The 22158-nt window shown below is 47.8% G+C and overlaps 1 protein-coding gene across 2 annotated transcripts in view; it reads left to right on the plus strand.

Moving 5' to 3' along the window:
• Nucleotides 1-1157: 1157 nt before the first annotated feature.
• Cldn14 (claudin 14) overlaps nt 1158-22158 on the plus strand; it is an 85039-nt gene continuing 64038 nt past the window's right edge. For both annotated transcript variants that reach the window (XR_015735636.1, XM_048422846.3), the window contains exons 1-2: nt 1158-1510; nt 21325-21610. The gene's annotated coding sequence lies outside the window, so the exon portion shown is untranslated. The remainder of the gene's footprint in view (nt 1511-21324; nt 21611-22158) is intronic.

Raw genomic sequence — 22158 nt, forward strand, 5'->3', positions numbered from 1 at the left:
ATGAAACAGCTGAGAAGGAGAGGGGACTGTGCCCGTGATGGAGGTGGCCTTCCACCTCCATTTAATCCACCTATTTAATCAGCTGGAGACCTAAATAGAAAGAAAAAGATCTCTCCCCCTGAAGAAAGCTCTCTTTAGAAGACAGTCTTTGAACTCGAGTTCCGCTACTGACTCTCTGAGGCTTTAGTTAGTGTATGTGCACATGTGCGAACTAGCCTGTGCTAACTATGCCTTGTCTGCGGAGGTTGACATCAGCGGTCTTCCCCAGTCACTCTCTGTCTTACTTTTTGAGACGGGGTCCCTCCCTTGACCTGCCTTAGCTAGGCTGTCTGCCCATCAAGTTCCAGGGATTGGCATGTCCCGCCGCACAACACTGGGCTGGCAGAGAAATGTAGCCGTGCTTAGCCTTCCCCTTAGGCTGGGGCAGTGCACCTGTGTGGCTGCAGGATGGCACCGCCCTTGTGCCCAGGGCAGAGTCTCTCACGCCAAGGTATCTTGTGTGCATTGTATTGATCAATGTGAATGGCGGATAGAATAAGCATTAAGCCACAGTGAGCATGCCCAGCCTGAAGCTAGCTGTGGGACAGCATGCACCTTGTCTTCTGCTGGGGACGACCTTCCTAGACACCCAGTCTTCAGCTGGACCATGGAGGTGAACGAGCTTTGGGTGTAACCTGGGCAGCAGACGGGTGAAGCAAGGACGACTCCTGTCACCTTATTGGTAATAAAGTTATTTACAAGTGAGTCTTTATTTTTCAGTCTCTATTGTTCCCCAGAGCTTGTTGTCTGCCCCTTTGCCTAAGGAGACACCTCTTGCAAGCATTTCTCCTTGCTGCCTGGGTGGAGCTGGCTCTCAAGTCCCCTGTTACCTGTCTCTCTCCCATCTGATTGTCAACGCCGGCTCTTCCGCCATAAGTATTTCTTCCCTGAACTTCCTCACCTCCTTGATTTTTCTCTGGATATTTTCCTCCTTCTTAATGTCACTCTCAATCTGAGCTTTCTTCTGAATTTGGATACCAAGAGTTGCCAGTGGTGACGGGCCACAATGGAGCCTAAGAAAACAGGTCATTTGAGCTGCAGAGACGTCACAGAAAGGACTCTCCGAATTTGATTGGCCTTTTGTTAAGAGAACAGTGACTCTGTGAGCTGGCCTGAGAGAGACACTGGCCCCTTTTAGAGTGGCCGGAGTCAGAGCCCATGTTATGAAAGGGCAGTGTTGATGGCTGAAACTAGGTGTGCCTCAGGCTGGGACTGTGGGAAGCCTGAGAGCATCTTGGACATGAGCAGAGTGTCTAGCAGCACTAGGAAGGAGAGGGCCCAGTGGAAAACCAGGTGGATCTGATTGACGGGGAGGGAGAGCTAGGGAAGTTGCCCAGGGGGTGCGTACAGCCTGTCAGGCAGAAGCAGGAGCCAGGGGCACCTGGGCAAGAAGCCCCAAAAGATGTTGAAGAGGAGCTCCGGACAGACACTTGGATACAGTACTGGACCAGGCGGGGGACACATCAACACTGTGAGTGCCATTCCTGACTGATACTGTTTTGGTGTTTGAGTCTCTCAACTGTGGAAGGTAGAACAGGCAGTGGGGTGGAGAAAGAGGTAAAAAAGGAAAGACTTAGAGGGAAGGGAGGGAAGAGGAACTTCTGCACCCTGGTGAGCAGATTGGGTCAGTAATTAATTCACCAGCTTGTTTGAGCAATCTGTGTATCCAGTCGAGCTCAAGGGAATGCCAGAACATAGACAGGCTTTCTCTATTAAGTCGGGGGCAAGGGGTGGCATGGTTTTGACATGGAGCTGGGATAATGACTCAGTGTTGCACAGGCCTTTGCGTTCATGTGTGTTACTGGCAGACTGGACCCCAGAGGAAATAGAAAACCTGATGAACACTTGGCCTGAGGGTCACGGGGATTCACATCCTATGCTCCACTAAGGACTGAGGGTCACGGGGGTTTGTATCCTATGCCCCACTGAGGTATTGTACAGAGTCTACTCCTAGGGTGATCTCACTGGAAAGGGGGGTGACATGCTTATTTGTATTTCAGCATCAAGGCAACTCCTTTCTCTAGGCAGAAAGTAAAATGAGGTACAAACCCAAGGATTAGCATCAGTGGCTAAAGGTGTAATACATTCAATTCTTATGCCAATGTGAAGTACACTTGAGAACATCAATGCTCACAAACATTATTTAGGTTCCCAGTGAGCAAGGTCAGCCATTCAGGGCTGTCTCCATTAGCAAACATGGCTCCGGTGGCTACCTACTGATGGCTTTGTTTGTGCTCTTTGCTGGAAGTGCCCCGAACTGCGTAGGAGCATGGACAAGAACAAGGATTCTGGAGACCACACCATCTGGATTCCAATCTTAGTGTCAAGTGATGAAACCTTCCCTTGCCTTCATTCCCTCATCTGTAAAGTGGAGATATGTCTGTCAGTCCTTGCCTACAGAGCTGATACAGAGATGGAAGCTGGGTGGTATGGACAGGCTGCTTAAAGGAGCAGCTGCCACTCAGTAAAGGACACATTTGTCGTCTGTTACAACAGAACCGTCTTCACAACTCGGTGCTGCCAAGCACAGGGGTGAGTTAGGGCTGAAAGGCACAAGGAGTAGCCCAGAATCCTGCGAGCACATAAGCCACTGCTACAACCTGCAGCCCCGCCAGCGATTATCTGGGGTCCTCGCAAAAGTTGAAACTTCCATTCCATGGAAATGAAATTACATAAAATGATAGGGCAGTGATGTCCTTCTTCATTCCCAGGGAGAGATAAGGAAGTTTCCCCACCCCTTCTTCAGTTAGACTTCTCTTTCCCCTCTAAATCTGCCTCATTAAAACTGCTTCTACCACGGGGAAGGGGCGTGAGAGGAGGAAGTGGGTTCTTGGAAACTGGGTCAATGGTTTTAAAGTTTTTACTGCCTCTGTCCTTGGTAGATTTGCAGGACTGAAAAAAAAAATACTTAACTAAAACTTAGTCACTCAGACTAAAATAATCATACAGAAACTATTAACTCAAGCACTGCTTGGCCTATTAGTTTATGTATATTCCTAGTTAGTTCTTACATCTTAAATGAATACATCTCTATTAATCTGTGCATCACTATGAGGTTGTGGGCTACCAGCAAGGGTCCAGCGGACTCTGGCAGGCATCTTTCTCTTTTGGTGGCTGCATGGTGTCTCACACTCTGCTTTCTTTTTCCCAGCATTCAGTTTAGTTTTCCTGCCTATCTGTATTCTTCCCTGCCAGTACGCCAATGCAGCTTTATTCATTAACCAATGGTTCACACCATACAGAGGGGAATCCCACATCAGTTTCCCTGATGCCAAAGGGTTACCTTGACTGTCCCTTGTGATTTATGTTTATTAGTCTAATGCATGCCCATGCCACACCTTCTGTACAATCCAGAAGGGAGGAATGTTCTGTTTGGATTATGCTTAGAAAAAAAACATGTTCCTACAAATTTCCTGTTTACAATACCTTTTAAGGTGTCTTTGTTTGCCACAATTGAAACACTTGACATTTTGGTTTTTCCTCAAACTTCTGGAAATCACCTCTCCTCTCCAAGCATCATCATGGTCATGAGATTCAATATTGACTGTATCTCAGATCCATTCCTCCAAGGACACCGATCTTGCCTTTGATTATCGTTTTGTATTGAGAATTAACATTTTCAAAAGCCAGAGATTCAATTATTATTTGTCTAGTTTCTGAATCTGGTATCATTCTATTTACCGTTGATGTCAATCTTTGTAAGAAATCAGTGAAGTTTTCTTTCAGGCCCTGTGTGACTTTACTAAATTATTCAATCTTCTTTCCCACTTCTTCAATTCTGTCCAGAGCATTCAAAGGTGCTGCATGGCATGAAGTTAGGATGTGACCATCATACAGATACTGCCATTGTATATCAGCATAATCTCCCTCCCCAAGAAGTTGATCTTGGGAGATTTCCATACCTCTAGCTCCACTCCGTGGTTCAGTGGTCTTAGCCCCATTTTTCCACCAGGTGCTCTGTTGTATTTGTGGACCAAGCTCCAAGACTGCTGTAAGCAAGTCTCTCCAGTGTTGAGGATAACCCTATTACAAGCTGACCACGAGTTTAACATCTGCTTCACAAATGGTGAATGCATGCCACATGAGATTCTCACTCCCTTGAATCTCCCTAAATCTAACATCATCACAGGAGTCCAATCAGCTCTTGCAGAGCCTCTGTCATTTCTCAATTCCTGTAAAGTTACTGGATAAGTTAAGGTTGGTTGCTTGAAAACCTCAGGCTGATCCTCTCTAACCTTATAATGCAATGCTGAAATTGGTTCTCCTTTAAACTCCTATGCCTGGATTTGAAAATCTCTATGATCTGTTTTGTAAAGTTTTTCTAAGACCTGTATCTTGGCACTTATATCAAGTAACTCTTTAAGAGATAAAACAAGAATTATCATAATGAGAACAATGATTATCAAAATGATAATTAACAGTATGTCAATCCTGGTTAATTTGATTATCTCTTCATTTAATTGTTCCATTTTTAAATCATGCATTACATAGTCGTACAGAGACCTAACTTCCTCTATCGTAATTGTTTCCCATTTTTAACATGGGAAAGAACTCTCTCTCTTAGCTAACTCCTCCCTTAAGAATTCCCAGTTTTCTCACCACACCTGCCACTGACCACGATGAAGACGTGAGACTGACCGCTGCTGTGCGGAGCAGAAAAGCCTGACTGGATGGCAAGGCAGCACCTAGCTTGGCATCAGCTCAAGAAGGGGTCCAGGGAGAGCCTACAGGAGAGAAAAAGAGAAAACCTAGCCTGTGGGGCAGTGACTCACCGTAAAACCACAGGCAAATGGCTCTTTTGTGAATTTATACCCAAAAGTTGGGCGCCAGATGCAGTACAAATTCTAATTGTTCATAATAAAAGCCTAAAGTCAGATATTAGTGGGTAAAAGCTGAGGGATCAGAGAAGCAGTGAGGCCACCACTAGACAGACCTTTTACCTCCACCAAAGCTCAGACTGAAGGGGCGATCCTGTCCTCAGACTGCATCCTTAGACTGCATCTGTCTCCACCAAACCTCAGACTGTGATGCGATCAGCTCCTGTCTCCTCCTGCCTTATAGTCCTCTCTCCGTCCAGCCTTATCACTCTTGTCTCCACCTCCCTATGCTGGGATTAAAGGTGTGGGATCCCAAGTTCTGAGATCACCTTTGTGTGAGTTCTGTTCCTCTTTCAGACAGATTCAATCTCATGTAGCCCACGGTGGCCTTGAACTAACAGAGATCCCTCTGCCTGTCTCCCGAGTCCTGGGGTTAAAGGTGTGTGCCACCACTCCCTGGCCTCTAGTGGCTTAACTCTGCACTCTGATCTTGAGGCAAGCTTTATTTGTTAAAACACAAAAAAAGTCACTATAGCAGTTGGATATAAAGCACACGATTTCCTAGCTCAGAGACCAGACCACCCAATCACTGCTTTCTGCATCTGTATGTGTTTTTCTCTTCATCCCCTCATCGACCCAGTCAAGTCAGTCCTTGGCAGCCATGAAAGATCTAGCAATTCCTTCTCTTAATAACTTTTCATTTCTTAATGTTTGTATGTGGATATAATTATCATAAATGAGATATACAGGCATATAGTTCAACAAACAGAATTGCATACACTTTGACAACCAATGCTCAGAGCAAAGTACACATCTCAGTCATACCAGGAGGCTCCCTCAACCTCCTCATCTGACTGCATCTCTCTCTCCTCAGCCCCCTTCACCTGACTGCCTCCCTCTCTCCTCAGCCCCCTCTACCTGACTACCTCTCTCTCTCCTCAGCCCCCTCCACCTGACTGCCTCTCTCTTTCCTCAGCCCCCTCTACCTGACTGCCTCTCTCTCTCCTCAGCCCCCTCTACCTGACTGCCTCTCTCTCTCCTCAGCCCCCTCCACCTGACTGCCTCTCTCCTTAGCCCCTTCTGGTTTCTGAGTTACCTTTGCCTTTGTTTAGATTTCTCATGAATGGAATGAATTATCTGCAAGGCTTCAGGTTTAACTTTGGTTGATGATATGTTGTACTTGAGGTTTGTCTGACTCGTCTGATGTTTCATTCATCTTCATCACAGAAGAGTATCTCGTTGTAGGATTATTGTGTTTCCAGTGTCAACAACATGTATGACAAAGATGCGCCCTTCTCTGTGAATGACTTGGATGTCTTTGGACAAATTCCAGCTGGCGCTGTGTTCTGGTCTGTTGTTCAGATTTATTTAATCCAGTTGATATTGACTGTTGTACCATTATACTGTGAGTTATATAAGTTTTCTGAGTTTGTCTCTCTTGTTCAGGATCATTTTAGATACTTGTGGTGGTTTGAACAAAATGTCCCACAGACTCTGATATTTGAATGCTTGGTTCCCAGTTGATGGTGCCGTCCAGGGAGTTAGACAAAATGGGTCCCTAGAAGCAGCTGGAGGAAGTGGGTCACTAGAAGCAGGTAGGCAGAGTGGGTGCTAGAGGTGGACTTTGAGAGTTTAAAGCCTTCCTCAGGTCACTTTCTCTGCTTCATGTTTATGGAACACACTTAATAAAAACCCAGAGATATCAGAGTTCAACCTGAAGGTCAGAAAAACAAAACAGCCAGTCACTGGCTCTTACCTCTACCTCAGTCTGTGATGGTGATCCTGTCTCCAGGAGTCTCAGAATGAGGCTGTGTGAGAGCTGTCTCCTCCCATCTTATATTCCTCTCTAGGACTGGGATTAAAGGTGTGCACCACTACCATCTGGTTTCTAAGTCAAACTAGTGTGGCTACTGGGATTAAAGATGTGTGACATCATTGTCTGATCTGTTAGGCTGACCATTGCAGCTGTTTACCTTTCTGGTCTTCAGGCAAGCTTGACTTATTAAAATACAATTGAAATATCACTTCGTGTTTATAACTGGGAATGTGAGCTCTCAGCTTCCGGCTTTGGCTGCGATGCCTCCAGTTTGCTGTCCTGCCTTCAAGGCCATGATGAACTCTTAGCTCTCCAGAGCAATAATCAAAATAAACCCTTCCCTAAGTTTTGTTTTTATCACAGCAACAGCAAAGTAACTATTGTAATATTTTCAGTCTTTTGTGTTTCTATGGATATGTTAGAGTCAGCTTATTAATTTTTCTTAAAGACATGTGCTAAGATTTTTTTACACAGTTTCTATAGAACAAATGCATATATTTTACATATCATAAGTGTCTTGAAACATTGCATCCTCCAGTCAATAAGCACAGTACATCCCTCTGTAGGCCTCCATAATTTCTCTCAAATACACTTCAGAGTTTTTGTAGAGAAATTGTTCTAGTCTCCTTTCTGCTGTATGTAAAACATGCAACCCAGAAGGAACCTGGGGAGAAAATGGTGTCTTTATTTTACACTTAAAGATCACAGTCTGTTGTACAATATTATTCTAAGATGTGTTACATCTGTTTCTGCTGTGGAACATTTGTTTGATGATGCAAAGATGTGTTGCATTCTTTTATGTTGCATTTGTTTAACTCTGTGAAACTGTTACTTTGCCTGCCTAGAACACCTGATTGGTCTGATAAAGAGCTGAACAGCCAACAGCAAGGCAGGAGAAAGATTAGGTGAAGCTGGCAGGCAGGGAGCAGAAATCCGAGAAAGATGAAGAAATGAGAAAAAGAGGAGAGGAGCACTTGAGGGGTCAGCTACCCAGCTACACAGCAAGACACGGAGTAAGAAGTAAAGAAAGGTATACAGAAATAAACAAAAATATTGTTTTTTTTTTAAAAAAACTTTTAAGTATTTTTTACAAGCACATAACATACAATTTGTGGTGATTTGAATGAGAAATGTCCCCACAGTTGTGGGTGTGTGAGCACCTGGTGTCTAGTTTGTTCCTCTCTTTGGGAGGTGGAGCCTTGCTGAAGGAAGTGAGTCACTGGGGGTGGGCTTTGAGTGTTTATGGCCTCTCCCCATCCCGTGTTCACTCTCTGCCTTGTGCCTGCGGTTGAGATGAGATCTCTCCGCTTCCTGCTGCCATGCCCGTCACTGCCATGCCTTTCCCCCATGACTCTGGAGCCATGAGCCCAAACTTTTCCTTCTGTAAGTCGTGGCCTTTGGTCACAGTGACAGAGCAGCAGAACAGTAACTAACACGCAACTGAGTGCTGTATTTTGACTTTCCATAGTGTGACCTGGCTGAGTTCACACCAGCTAGCAATGTGTCCATAGATCTGTGGAGTTTTCCTGACACCAATAAACCATTTAAGATAAACTGACAAAGGAAAACGGGAGTTCTAGTTTTGACACCTCCGACAAACCTTTCCGTCTAAAGGTCTGATTGCCGTGGGCCCCGTCGTGGTTCTGTGGTGGCTTCAATGGAGTGAGTGACAGAGAGGAGAGGCTTGTGAGACAAGCCATTCATCTCAAGTGTAAGTTCCCCAGCCACCGACTTGGGCGTCTGCGCAGCACCCAGACTTGTGTGATTCTCTGCACTTTCTGGTTATAATGTAATGCCTTCCGCACCGCAGCCCCGGAGCTCTCTCTGGCCCTCCAGGTACCAGAGTGCAGCTCCGTGCAGATATAGTCACCCTGTCTTGATAGTCTCTAATTGTCATATGGTAAGTGGCGTGGAACAGGGAGGAGACAAGATTAGACAAAGGGGGGGCTGTTTCTGGGACCAACCGCAGTTCACCAGAAACCAGCCTGGCGACTGCCATGTACCAGTTGTTCAGCTCATCCAAGGAACGAGTTAGGTTAGGGTCTTCCTCAGACCCATTTCACAGGCGAGGAGACTGAGGCTTGGATTAATCTTGTGCCAGGTCATGTTTAGTTAGTAGTGCAGTCAAGATTTTAGTTGGAATTCCAGACAACAGACACAATTTTGATCACAGCTTTCCAAAAACATTTGTTTAGAAAAAAAAAAGAATTTAGGACTGGAGAGATGGCACAGCAGTTGAGAGCATTGGCTGCTCTTCCAGAGGACTGGGTTTAATTCCCTGCACCTACATGGGGTTCATAACCATCTAACTCCAATTCCAGGGTACTTAATGTCCTCCTCCGGCCACCATGGGCGATAGGCACACAAGTGGTTTGCAGACATACTTTCAAGCAAAATATCCATATACATAAAATTTTAAAAAGCAAAACAAAACTCAAATCTAATTCCCTACACTGTGGGCAGAGAGAGAGAGAGAGAGAGAGAGAGAGAGAGAGAGAGAGAGAGAGAGAGAGGAATGTAGCCTGGCTCGAGAATCCTTAGCCTGATAAACAAGAACACTGATAGACATTTATTATTATATTACTATTTATTACTATATTATTAAACAGGTTGTCTTTGGTGATCAATCTTGGCTTCTGTGGCTAAGCGTGATGGATGCTAAGAAAATCAAGCCCTCCTCTTTAATTTCTCTTCACCAAGAGCTGCCGAGGGTGCTTGGTGGTTAGGAAACAGGATTCTCTATGGCAGGTCACCCACAGTGAAAGGCACACTGGCCGCACCACCCTGGATCAGAAGGTTGCATTCAGGAAGTGGAGATGGGAATTTCAGAGGTTTAAAGTCAGCCTGGGCTGCATTGTGAGTTCAAGGACAACCTGGATGACATTGTGAGACTCTGTTTCAAAACAGAGGGAGGAGAAAGAAGAGAAGAGAAAAGAGGGGACCTAAAGCTCTCAGGGGGCTCCCCGTTGGAGGAATGATGCGGCTCATGTGGCTCCAACCCACACAACCAAACAAATAAACCCAACTCCAGGCAGTGAAAGTCTAGACTAGCAAGCCCAGAACACATAGTCACCAGGATGACCAAAGGCTTCGCCATTGCACCGTAGTGAGGGCTGTGCAGAGTAAAGTCTGCTGTGATTTGGAGGCCACCAAAGCTCGCTGGTCTCATTTTAGGGAGAGCACGAACCAGGCTGAGATGATGCGGCGAGACACTGACTCTGCAGACTTTCCCCGGGAAACCATCCCTGTGTCTTCTATGGCATGCGTTTCTCTCTGTATTGACCTTTGCCCTTCATACCTTAGACTCGGGGGCGGGGGTGAGGAAAGCTCTTCATACTCCTTGGTGACAATCCAAGAAAATATCACTCCCAGTATTAGCCCTCTTCTGGAATCTCCAGTCTGGAGAACGGAGTCTGGCAGGGCCTGTCTCCATCAATCAGGGCACCTGGAGGTAATGCCCAGAGGACATGGCCTTCCAAGATCAGCCACCTCCTCTGTGGGTGGGCCTGTGGTTCGCTCCTGCATGAATGGCTCCTCCTTCGGCCTCTTGGTAACCTTCCAACCAAGGCTGAGCCCGAAACCTGGGGTGTCACCCTGGTGATAGCCTGAATCCTGAACCCAGGGTGACAACCAGAGGAACATGGGCAGAGAAGGCTCGGCATCCATGCCGAGCTCCCTCCACCCTGTTCTGGACAAAGAGAACGGACCAGAACCCACCGGCAGCGACTCTTGGTGCTGTCACACAGGCTCTGTGTTGTAAGATGGGCAGGATGGGTGCGTGGGTTCTGGGTTAAAACATGCCAATTGTGTCCTTCTTACTCCTAGCCATGACAGTGGCTTCTTCTGCACTGCAGGCTTAGTGTGAGGGAACTTGGCTGCGCAGAGGTCTGCTCACTGAGCGCTGCCACCACCACCCCAATTTAACTGTTTCTAAACTGTGCCGATAATATCGCTGCTTAAAAACAAATAAGCAAAAAGCTTAAAGAATATGTGGCTTTCCACAGAGAGCCACTAGGATATTGGTGGTGGGAGGGGAGGAAGAGAGGCAGATCCTCCCTTAGACGTTGGTGCTTCACATACACGTATTCACTTCTTTGCTTCCAGTCTCCCACGTCTGTGGTAAACTGTAGAAAAGCCTACAGAACCAATGAGATACGAACATCCATACGCGGGATTCCAGATTCACCAACTCCTCATATTTTTCTACTTGAGTCTATTATTTTTGTTATGACAGGGAAGGAGAAATGGCTCAGCCAGTAAAGTGTCTGCCCGGAAAGTATGATGACCCGGGTCCAATCGCCCAGGACCTCTGCAAAAACCAGATGTAACAGTGCAAGTCTGAGAGCCGTGCTGGAGAGGCAAAGGGGGAGGCTCACTGGCTAGCCAGTCAAAGGCAGAGACCTTGCCTAGTGGGAAGCAATGTCTCAAAAAGTCATGTAGGGAATGGTGGAGACAGCCAAGGTGGACCTCTGACCTCCACATGCGTGCTCACACATAGGTGCACACACATTCGAAGAGCATACAAAGGAAACTGTAATCACGGCTGAAGTAATGTGGAGACAGCGCCATCATGTTTCTCAGGAAGCATCAAACATCCATGAGAAAGCGTGCTCCTTCCTGGATGCACTGATTGGTCATCTTCTCTGGTGATCATTGTCTGGATCCAGGCATTCTCATATGTGTGTGTGATACCCTCCCTCGGGCTCCTCCTCTGGTCCCCCTCCTCTTCCCAAAGTCACCCTGACAGCTAAATACTGAGTAGTAATTAAACTCAGGCTAATTGTTTTGCCTAAGACTTTGTGTGTGTGCCATATCTTACAGCCTGGTGCCGGGAAAGTCAAGTCGTCGTGTCATAAAGATTAAGGTCTGAGTTCCACCCTGTGCTCATCAAGTCATCGAACGGCAGGATCTTGGCTCGCATTGTCTGGCTTCCACCAACTGGTCCTCAGTTCTTGTGCATCTGAGGGAGATCCTCAGCCCAGCCAATCCTTCTGTTTACAGTTACAAAGTGATGGCTACCCCATTCTTTCCCTGGCCACTGAGACCCAATGTCCGGTGAAGCCAGCTAAGGTGATTAGGGTTTCTTTTGGATCAAGGTCCAGAGGACGTGGTCTGTCATGGTGAGAAATATGGAGCTTGGTCTGCGGTGGCACATGCTGTTCCCTGGCTTCTTATAGTCCCAGGAGACCAGGAAACAGAGAGTCAGACCCAAAGTGGATGGAGAGGTCTCCCTCAAGGCTGACCCCCCAAACTGTGTTAAGCCAAACCTTTCAATTCAGCAATCACAAAAGCAACAGCCAAATTGGTTAATGGAATACGTTGTTGGTGTTGCTGGCTGCCGGTATAGCTCAGAGATAGAAGTAGATGTCCTGGTCCCCATATTTGATCTTCCGTACCTGCCAGTCATTATTGGTTGTTGACTTTAAATGACAGCAATGCCATGATGGTGGCCATCCAGCAACAACACACTGCCACAGTGTGCCTGAGATCTGAAGAAACGACAGTAGTGGACAAGACAGCTTAGTGGACAAAGGTGTGCTGCCAAGCCTGATGACCTTAGTTCAACCCCTGCATCTCAGATGATGGAAGGAGACAAGCTGTCCTCTGACCTCCACATTGGTGTAGAAGGGTCTTCTTTCTATGTGTTGCTTTCATTGGTTGAATAAAGAAAACTGCCTTGGCCTTTTGATAGGGCAGCCCTTAGGCGGGCAGAGTAAACAGAACAGAATGCTGGGAAAAAGGGAAGTGTGGCAGATGCCATGGCTCTCTTCTCCGAGATGGACACTGGTTAGACTCATGCCAGTAAGCCACATTCAAGTGGCGATACACATTAATGGAGATGGGTTAAACAAATAAGTAAGAGTTAGCCAATAAGAAGTTAGAACTAATGGGCTAGGCAGTGTTTAAATGAATACAGTTTCTGTGTAATTATTTTGGGGGCTAAGCTAGCCAGGCAGGACGGGACAAAGGGCCCACGCTCCTCTTGGGCGGTGGGATGCAGCCTGCTTCTCATTACTACAGATTGGAGCCCAGCCCTCCTTACTATACCACATGAGCACACACACACACACACACTCACACACACACACACTCACACACTAAATAAATAAAATTCTAAAATATGGAGATGATGGGGCAAGTGTTTGAAAAGAGGACTGGAGGTAGAGATCAGTGGATTTGGGTCTCATTCCTTTTGCATTTTTAAGATTTGAAGAGTCACTGCACGGTGGTGGTGCACACCTTTAATCCCAGCACTCAGGAGGCAGAGGCAAGTGGATCGTTGTGAGTTCGAGGCCAGCCCGGTCTCTAGAGAGAGTCCCAGGACAGGCTCCAAAGCTACAAAGAAGCCCTGTCTCAAAAAAAAAAAATATTGAAGAACCACCAGACAAAAGCTCCCAGGAGACCACCGTGTTTAGCTCACCCAACCACAACCTCATGTCACATGACAGTGCTCTAGAGAACACCAAGCAGACGCTGTACACCAAGGTCCGTTCTCCTGCCTCCAGACACGCACTGAGGACATTGCTGAGGCACAGGACCTTCTTGTTCTCAGTTGTTAGATGAGTATACCCCAGAACAGCATGGCTTCAGATCAGAAGCTGAGGGGCCCCTCAGGAGTAAAACAGTCTTTCTTAGGAGGTTCTGAGGGACGTGCTGCACGTTGGCTGCAGAGGTGGGAATGGCACTTTTAGTCTCCCCTGCTCCTGTTTCTACTGACCCTCTTCCATGTTAACGCACGTTCTTGTCTAACTCTCCCTCCCGTGTGCGCTCCTGAGTCAGCAGCAAGGATCGGTTTCCAAATCTCTCTCATCTCACCTTGGGCTGCCACATAGTTCACATAGTAGGTAAATGTCCTTTGGGTGAGGGAAAGAAAAGAGGGGGGAGGAGAGGATGAGGCAGACAGAATGGCCTGGAGTTACCTAAGAATGCCCTGGTTTCCCTCCACCCCTTCTGTGAACTAAATGGAGCTGACTTTGCTCTAACTGCTCTGAGTAAGTGGTCCCTGGGATCGGAGGGGAATGGAGCCTGGGCAATTTCAGGCTTGAAGGAAGACTATATTTTATGTTAAGAAGAGCCAAGAAGGATGCTTGTCAACCACAGAAGAGAGACAGAGGGGACAAGGTGGAAACTGTCCTCAGTTTAAGAAGTACTCCGAGCAAGAGTGCTGTGATAAAGGGCTAAGCTGTATGGCTCACCCACACCCACAGGTTCTTCTACTGGTGTCCCCCTAAAGGAAGGGGCTTGTGTGACCACCTTCAGATGAAGGACTACCTGTGAGCCGGAGCTTCAGAACAATAGCCGCACACCAGCCAAGTCCCGCCTTTCGAGGCAGCAGTGTTCAGCATCCACTAATCGGCAGTTGGCTCTTCTTGACATTCTTGGGCCCCTCTGGGCTTCTCTACCTCATAACTGAAGCTGTGTGGTGGGGAGAATTATTACTTCTCTACATCAGCTATTCCTTCCCTGGCTGTACTGTGGAACAAACAGGAGGAACTGGATCCAATTTCTAGGCAGGAACTCTTCCTGAATGCAGAATGCCCTCCGCGATCCAACTCCAGGCAGGGTTGGCTTCTCCCGTCAGGCTGACTAACTGTGGGTGAGTCCTGGATGTCAGGCTGTCTTTCTTTGAGACTTTGACATACGATGTAGCTGATGAAACCCAGGGCTGGCGACCAGCTCGCAGTGAGCTGAAGATGCCTTATGGACAATGCCTCTGGCATCTTCAGTCTTCACTCTTGTCTTTTATCTCGGCGTTCACATTCCCAGGACTTCTGAGTTTATTATTGGTCCAGTGTCTGCGAGATTCCTTCCTTCTGATGCTGTTCACCCATCACTGTGGGGCCCCAGATTTATGATCCTGAACCCCAAAGCTTCAGCAAGCCTTGATGGGGTGGAGCGTCACCTGGGTCCACTGGGGTGTCCACTGGGATGGAGTGTCACCTGGGTCCACTGGTGTGGAGCATCACCTGGGTCCACTGTGGGGAGCATCACCTGGGTCCACTGTGGGGAGCGTCACCTGGGTCCACTGGGGTGTCCACTGGGGTGGAGTGTCACCTGGGTCCACTGTGGGGAGCATCACCTGGATCCACTGGGGTGTCCACTGGGGTGGAGCATCACCTGGATCCACTGGGTGTCCACTGGGGTGGAGCATCACTTGGGTCCACTGTGGGGAGCATCACCTGGGTCCACTGGGTGTCCACTGGGGTGGAGCATCACCTGGGTCCACTGGGGCGAAGTAGCCTTGAGAGTTAATTTGGGTGAAGACTAGGGCTGGAGTGAACAGGCCACCACATGAAGGTTCTGGAGGATTGACTGTGTGTATGACCTAGAAAATGGTTTTGCACATGGAGACCTGCTGATGCCTGCATCAGGAAGGGATCTAGTCAAAGCCACAGAAATCAGTCAGAGAAACATTGGTAAATCATAGCAGGGGAGGCACTGTTGGAGGAGCAGCAGGAGGGAAGCATCCCCAGGAGCCCTGCATGCACAGCGGACAGTGACAGAGCTGGGTTTCTCTGGAAAGTCAGGGAGAGACAGCTGGATTGTGCTTTCACCGTGCGGGTGAGACTTGCCCAAGCCTGAACAAAAGTGGACGTTCACCACTAAAACACTCCTATTTCTGGGCTGGTGGGAGGGCTCACTGGGTAAAGGGGCCTGCTGCCAACCCTGATGACCTGAGTTCAGTTCCCCGAGCCCACGTGGTAGGAGAGAAGTGACTCCCACCAAGCTGTCCTCTGACCTCCACACCTGTCACTGCAAATATAGGGCAAAAAGCTAACAACAATCCCTAATTTTATTTTCTCTCTTTTTAAAAGATTTATTTCGGTTCTAATTATATGTGCGTATGGCTGTGTGTAAGTATGTGTTCATGACTGTAGTGTCCTCAGGGTCAGATTCCCTGGAGCTGGAATTACAGGCAGTTGTGGGATACTGGTTGTGGATTCTCACTTCCATCTACTCCAAGACCAGTTCTTGTTCTTAACCACTAGGCTATCTCTCCAGTCCCTCTTTTCTTTAAAAAAAAAAAAGTGTGCATGTGTGTGCACACATGTGTACATGTGTGCCAGCACACTCACCTGTGGATGTTTACATAGAGGCAAGAGGTCAGTTTTCATATCCTTCCTTTATCAATCTCCAATTTATTTTTTAAGGCCCTGATCCCACCACTTACCATCTTGAGACAGGGTGTCCCACGGAATCTGCAGCTTGCCACCTCAGCTAGACTGACCGGCCGGCAAGCTTCCTGGAATCCTCTGCCTTCGCCACCCCCTCTACTAGCACCGGGGTTACAGACGTGTGCTACCGTGTCCAGCTTTTGGTTGGATTCTGGGAATCCGAACTCAGGCCCTCACGCCGTGGAGCACCTTCCCACTGGGCCCTTCCCCCAGTGTGGCTATGTCTTTCTTTACATCTGGCATATCAACTCTCCCAAAGTGCTTGCTTTGTGCTCAAGTTCTTTGCAAACATTCGTTCAGTCTTTCTAGCAATCCCCTGGTATGGCTCCCACTGTAATCACCCCGCTATCCTTGATGGCAAAACAGCAGTTGTATCATCCAGTGTATACGCCATCTCCGAGACCTGGGCTTCTGCGGTTTATAACAGCACTCTCTGAGGCTCGGGAGTTAAAGCATTTGCTGTGTGTGTGGACGGAAACACAGACCCACAGAACCCACGTACATGCTGGATGGGCATAGTGACTCACTTGCCATCACAGCTCTCAGAAGACAAAGCAACTGCCTAGCCTGCTCATCTGAACGGGTGAACTCCAGGTTATGTGAGAGACCCTGCCTCAAAACAGAAGATGAAGAACAATGGAGGAAAACAGCCAGCATCAACCTCTGGTCTCCATATGCATGCGCACACATGTGCATGTTCACCCACTCACACCACACACACACACACACACAGACACACACACACACACACACACACACACATACACACACAATCACTCTTCCTTTGGAGAGATCCAAAGTAACTCACCACTAGTTCCCTTCAGTGTAGACTCAGGTTGTCACCCTGGACCTGAAGTCACTCCTAAATCCTGGAACAGGCTTTTTGGGTGTTTCTGACCCCATGGACTCAATCAGAGGCATTAGAATTTCTCTCAGTGGTTGCACCATTCAAACTCCTTTAAGTAGGGCCCTTTATTTGTGGAGTTTCCTTGGCTTAGGTAGAGCTGGAAGTTCTCAGGAGCTGCATCCTCAAGCACAATCTAAGCATAGCCTATGGTGATTACACCCGGCCTGGGAAAACAAGCATCTGTCTTGACACAAACCAGATTTATGTGGTGGAAAACTTGTTATATGGCCTGCACTCTGTATATATGCTTTGTGTATCCACAGACTCAACCAGCCACATCAAAAATATTCAAAAGAGAATTGCATCTGTGCCGAGCACATATCGACTTACCTAGTGACCATCCACAAACAACCAGTCTGACAACCCCTTACATGGCGTCTGTCTCCTGCTAGATAGTAAAAGTCATCCAGACGTGATCTAAAGGACACTGGAGGATGTGCGGGAAGGACGTATGCAAATAGCACCGTTTCCCAATATAGAGACCTGAGTGGTTGAGGATTTGGGTATCTGCAGGAGATCCAGAACATTTTCCAGCCTGAGAGTCAACAGTAAATACTTGCAGAAGAGTCAGGACAGACCTGAGCTCCCCACCTTGCGGGTCTGGCTTAGCTCTCACGGGGATAGGCTCCCAACCTACCTTATTTTCAGCAAACCCCGCAGGACCGAAATGGAGAGCAGAAGAAGGAGGTGTAGGTCACCAACTGGACTTGCCTGTCCTTTGAGGGGCTGGCTGGGGGGAATCAGAGCAGAACCCATACTTGTCTCTTGATAATGTGATTCAACTATGGCACAATGGCGCCCAGGAGAGAGGGGTGAACCCAAGGGTTGATTATTCCTTTTGTTGCTCTGGGACAGACATGTGGTGGCCTCGTCCAGCAAATTGCTGCACTCCTTTTGGCTGAGCCCTGTCCGAGGGGCTCTGTGTGACGCCGCATCCCCACCATCCCCAGTCTGAGGCCTCTTCCCAAAGCCACAGAACCACTGAGCGAGCCAACATTTCTCTAGTAATCATTTCCTACATAAAATCAACAAGGGGAAAAGCCTCTTTAAGCACATGTCGGGATGATTACGTCTCTCCTTGACAGGGAATTATCAAGACGGCCCTGGGGCTCCTAAGACTGGAGAGATCATAAATCTTTGATTAATGGGGTAAGACAGATTGTTGATATTCCCGGAATTCAATATTCTAACCTCAGACCCGTGTTTATAGCACACGGACTCGCAACTTCACAAGAGCAGGGCCTGCTTTGTGTGCTCGGTTATTAGGAGAAGGCTCCAGAGCGAGGAAACCAGCCAGCATGCCTAGTGGGGCAGCCTAAACCAGAGCACGCATTTCACACAACGATTAATGTAAAATCTGCATGATGCATGGGAACACTCTGGCTTCAAGATTCTCCCTCTAGTGCGGGTCACTGGGCCTCGATGGAGCCCTTCAGGGGCCTCTGTGATTCACTTTGTAAACCACTGTGGGGTTTCCCTCCTTAACAACCACAGAAAATGTGGCCTGCCCACCCTTGACTGCCACAGCTTCTTTCTTTCTTTATTTCATATACGTATATTATGTGTTATAAATATATATTTTCCCCCTAAACGAGTGACTAAAACACAGGTCTCTTTATGAAACCCAATTCCCCCGAAGAATGATAACATTTCGTTCTGCATTCTTTGGCAGCACCCAAGTCCATGGTTAGGCAGAGGTGACCACTTTCATTTCCATCACTTTGTTATGGCTGCGAAACCACATGGTATTATAACCTTCCTCGTTCTACAGAAAAGCTACATGCAGAATAGAAACAAATAACTCACCCCAAATTGCCCACGAATCCAGGGTTATTAGGATTCCCAGGCCAGCGGGCTCACCACAAGACTCCGCTCCTTGACAAACAGACCGCGTGGAGACAGGCCAAGCCCCCTTGTCAAATGCGCACTGTCTGCCGCCCAGGTGGAAGGCAGCCAGGTGTAATTTGTTCATGGGAGAGAGCACAGCCTGGGCAGGGGGTCAGGGATATTTTAGAGATAAGGGCGAATGCATTCTTTAGAGGCTGCAGGTCATCACTTATAATAAAATTGACAGGGCAGTACTAAATCCAAAGCGACACAGGGGCTGGAAGCTATCCATGGTGGAGAGCGGGTGGGCGGACAAAGGGTGGGGCTGCTCACAGTGGGGGGTGTCCTTTTCTTTGGCAGGAGGAGGCCTAGCCTAGAATGTGGCTGGAGAACATTCTGGAAACAGAACCATGAGTTAAATGTTCAGTCCTTCGTTCCTTCTTCCTGTAAGGCTGCGTTTTTCTTTCTGACAACTTTCTGCCTTTGTGTCCCTTCTAGTGACTCAGATGGTTTTAGTGGGGACACAAAGCAGGTTCACCCCACCCTCCTGCCCTGGCGAGAATCCTCTTCTCCCAGATTTTCCTCCTTCCTCCAACAACCCACCCTAGTCCTGTCTCCTTGGCAGTTTTGTTTCCCTACAGGACAGTGGATGCAGTGTGTGGTTCAGAGAGATCATCCCTGACCCAGGGAGCCTGAAAATGAGGTCGTTCCTTAAAATTCAGCCGATCCCAGAGGTTGTCAGAGACACTGACCCAGTTTTCTTCCCTCCACCAGGACAAAAAATCCTGACAAAACCAGCTTCAGAGGAAAAGTTCATTTGGCTACAGTCCTAGGTTACGGTCCATCATTTCCGGGAAGTCAGTGCAGGAACTTCCTCACCTCATCATATCACAGCCAAGAGCAGAAAGAGAACAAGTACAGATGTAGGAACTTGTAAACAGAGACCGCTCTTTTGTTCCTGGCCATCCAGACCCAAATAATCGCGTAGAAACTATATTAATTACAACACTGTTTGACCTATTAGCTCAGGCTTCTTGCTAACTAACTCTTACATCACAAGTTGACCCATTCCTATTAATCTGTGTATCACCACGAGGCTGTGGCCTACTGGTAAGGTTCTGGCGGTGCCCTTCTCCTTTGGCAGCTACATGGCGTCTCTCTGACTCTACATGCTCTCTCTATATCTTCATTCAGATTTCCCACCTGGCTTTGCTCTGCTAAGTCATTGGCCAAAACAGCTTTATTCATTAACCAATAAAAACAAAACATATACAGAAAGACATCCCACACCAGGTGCCTGTGCTCAGGTCCCTCTCTCAACCTGTATAATTAAGGACCCTGACTAGGGCATGGTGTCACCCACAGTCGACTGGGTCTTTCCCCATCAAATCATGTAATCAAAGCTAGGCCATTCCAGACACACCCACAGCTAACCTCACCTAGATAGCTCCTCACTGAGACTCTCTTCCTAAGCAATATATATAGTATCTTGTTTACAATTAAAACTAACCAGTGCTTAAGACCCTTGAATAAATAATATAATAAATAATACTATATATGTAAATCATCTCTAGCGCACTTACAACACAATGTCAACATTATGTACACGCAAGTTGCTTAGGAAATCATAAACAAGAGGAAAATCTGTTCCTGTTCAGCAGACATGATTTTCTTTCTAATGTTTTCCATCAGTGGTTGGTTGGGTCAACAAGTGCAGACGGTACGGCCACAAAGGACCAACATGTTGTCGCCAGAACGTTAGGACCATGGAAGATGACCTTCAGCTTCTGAGTTGACAAACAGGACTTTGCAGCCAAACAATGAACTTGGAACGCTAGTCTTTGCTCAGGCATACCGAGAGCCAGGCTCAGGGGCTGATCCATCGAGTCTGAAGAAGGGAAGGAGTGACATCCGGCTCGCTCCAGCCCTGGAGGATTATGGGACACAGGCAGCCAACAGGAAGAGGGAGTAGCAGCGCGGCCTGTCGGTCTCACTGTGGCTCTCTGAGCTGAGATTGGTGTGGGAAAGGCGCGTGCCGAGTGGAAGGGAATCAGAAGGTGCAGAATTCAGCGTGCATTCTCTACTGGGGCAACACCACTGTGCTGCTGGCCCCCGAGAAACGAGGGCGAAGAGAATGGTGCGGCAGGGGGTGACTCTAGACGGAGGCCGCCGGATAGCTCAGCCAAGTGCCGAGCGGCACCGTGGAAGGAGTCACATGGCTGCCTCAGATGAAGTGTAGAAACACACATGGAAGCCTTGGCAGCCTCCCGATGCCTCCCATGCCAGACTGACCAAGTCTCTTCAGTCATGGAGTTCAGCTGGCCAACTCTACTTCAGAGGGGAGCATCCACGGTGTGCCCATCATTGTCCTTGTCTCTGGCTGCCATCCCTAATGACTGGGACACATCAGCTCTCTCCAGCCTCCCCCTACTCAGACACCACCTTGGGGCAGAAAATGGGACATTGCCATCCAAAGGGTAACTGTGCCGTGTTTAGTGACAGACAGATTGTAAAGTGTGACTTTGAAGATGGAGGAGCTGCCTAAGTAGATAAGACCAATACAGAACATAAGCTGAGATGACGTCACACAGCAGAGAGGCCGTGATTACTTCCTATGCCCCACAGTGCTGAGCCCTGCCAACCATTTTGCTCTAGAATCATGTTCCTGAGTTTGAATATTCTTGATCTGCCCTCCTCCGGGTTGATAAACAGTGATGTCCTCAAATGTCATTTTTTTTTCAGGAATAGAAAAAAATAAAAGTATAATCTACATGGAAACAGTGAGTGCTGCAAGCAGCTGAAATAAACCAATAAATAAATGAAGAGATGAGGAGGAGTAAAGGCAGAGGTGCTGGGTTTCCTGATCTCAAAATACACACCGACTGCTGTGGAAACACCCTGGCCTGGACGTGGCCAACGCCAGCCTGAAATGAAGCAGCTGCACTTCCTCAGAGATGCTCCAGCATGTCCTCACAGAAGAGACAGAAGGTTCATGAGGCATCCAGGTTCCTCTCCTCCCCAAGAACACGTAAGTTCTGCTGCTGGGAAGGGAGACAGTTCCTTGGTGTTTAGCAATTTCAAAGTTGCCCACAATCCTGTGTGTAACCCTCATCTGTGTTCCGACACGTAACCTTCACCATTGCTCCTGTGTATAAATAGCCCTTACCCATGTTCCTGTATGTTATCCTCACCCGTGCTCCCGTGTGCAACCCTCATCTGTGTTCCGACACGTAACCTTCGCCCGTGCTCCTGTGTGTAACCCTCATCCTGTCAGTCATCCCAATTACATTCCTAAGTTTACCAAGCCAGGCTCAGCAAAATCACAGTTTGGTGTGTTGCTGCTGGCCTGCCGGGGGGTAAACAGACATTTACTAGCTTCTCCTTAAAACAAATGATGCAACCCAAACCTACACTAGTTAAACAGTCATGGCATAAAGACAGATCTATGGACAGAAACAAGAATCTACTTTTAAAAATCGCAGATATAGGACCAGCTGGTCTCCAGTGAAGACACAAGAGCAAACACTGAGGAGGTGGTACCTCAGCAGATAGTTTGAAAGGATACAGTCCACGACG

This window comes from Myodes glareolus, chromosome 2 (assembly GCF_982192425.1).
Source record: "Myodes glareolus chromosome 2, mMyoGla1.1, whole genome shotgun sequence".
In the NCBI taxonomy this organism is placed as follows: Eukaryota; Metazoa; Chordata; class Mammalia; order Rodentia; family Cricetidae; genus Myodes; species Myodes glareolus.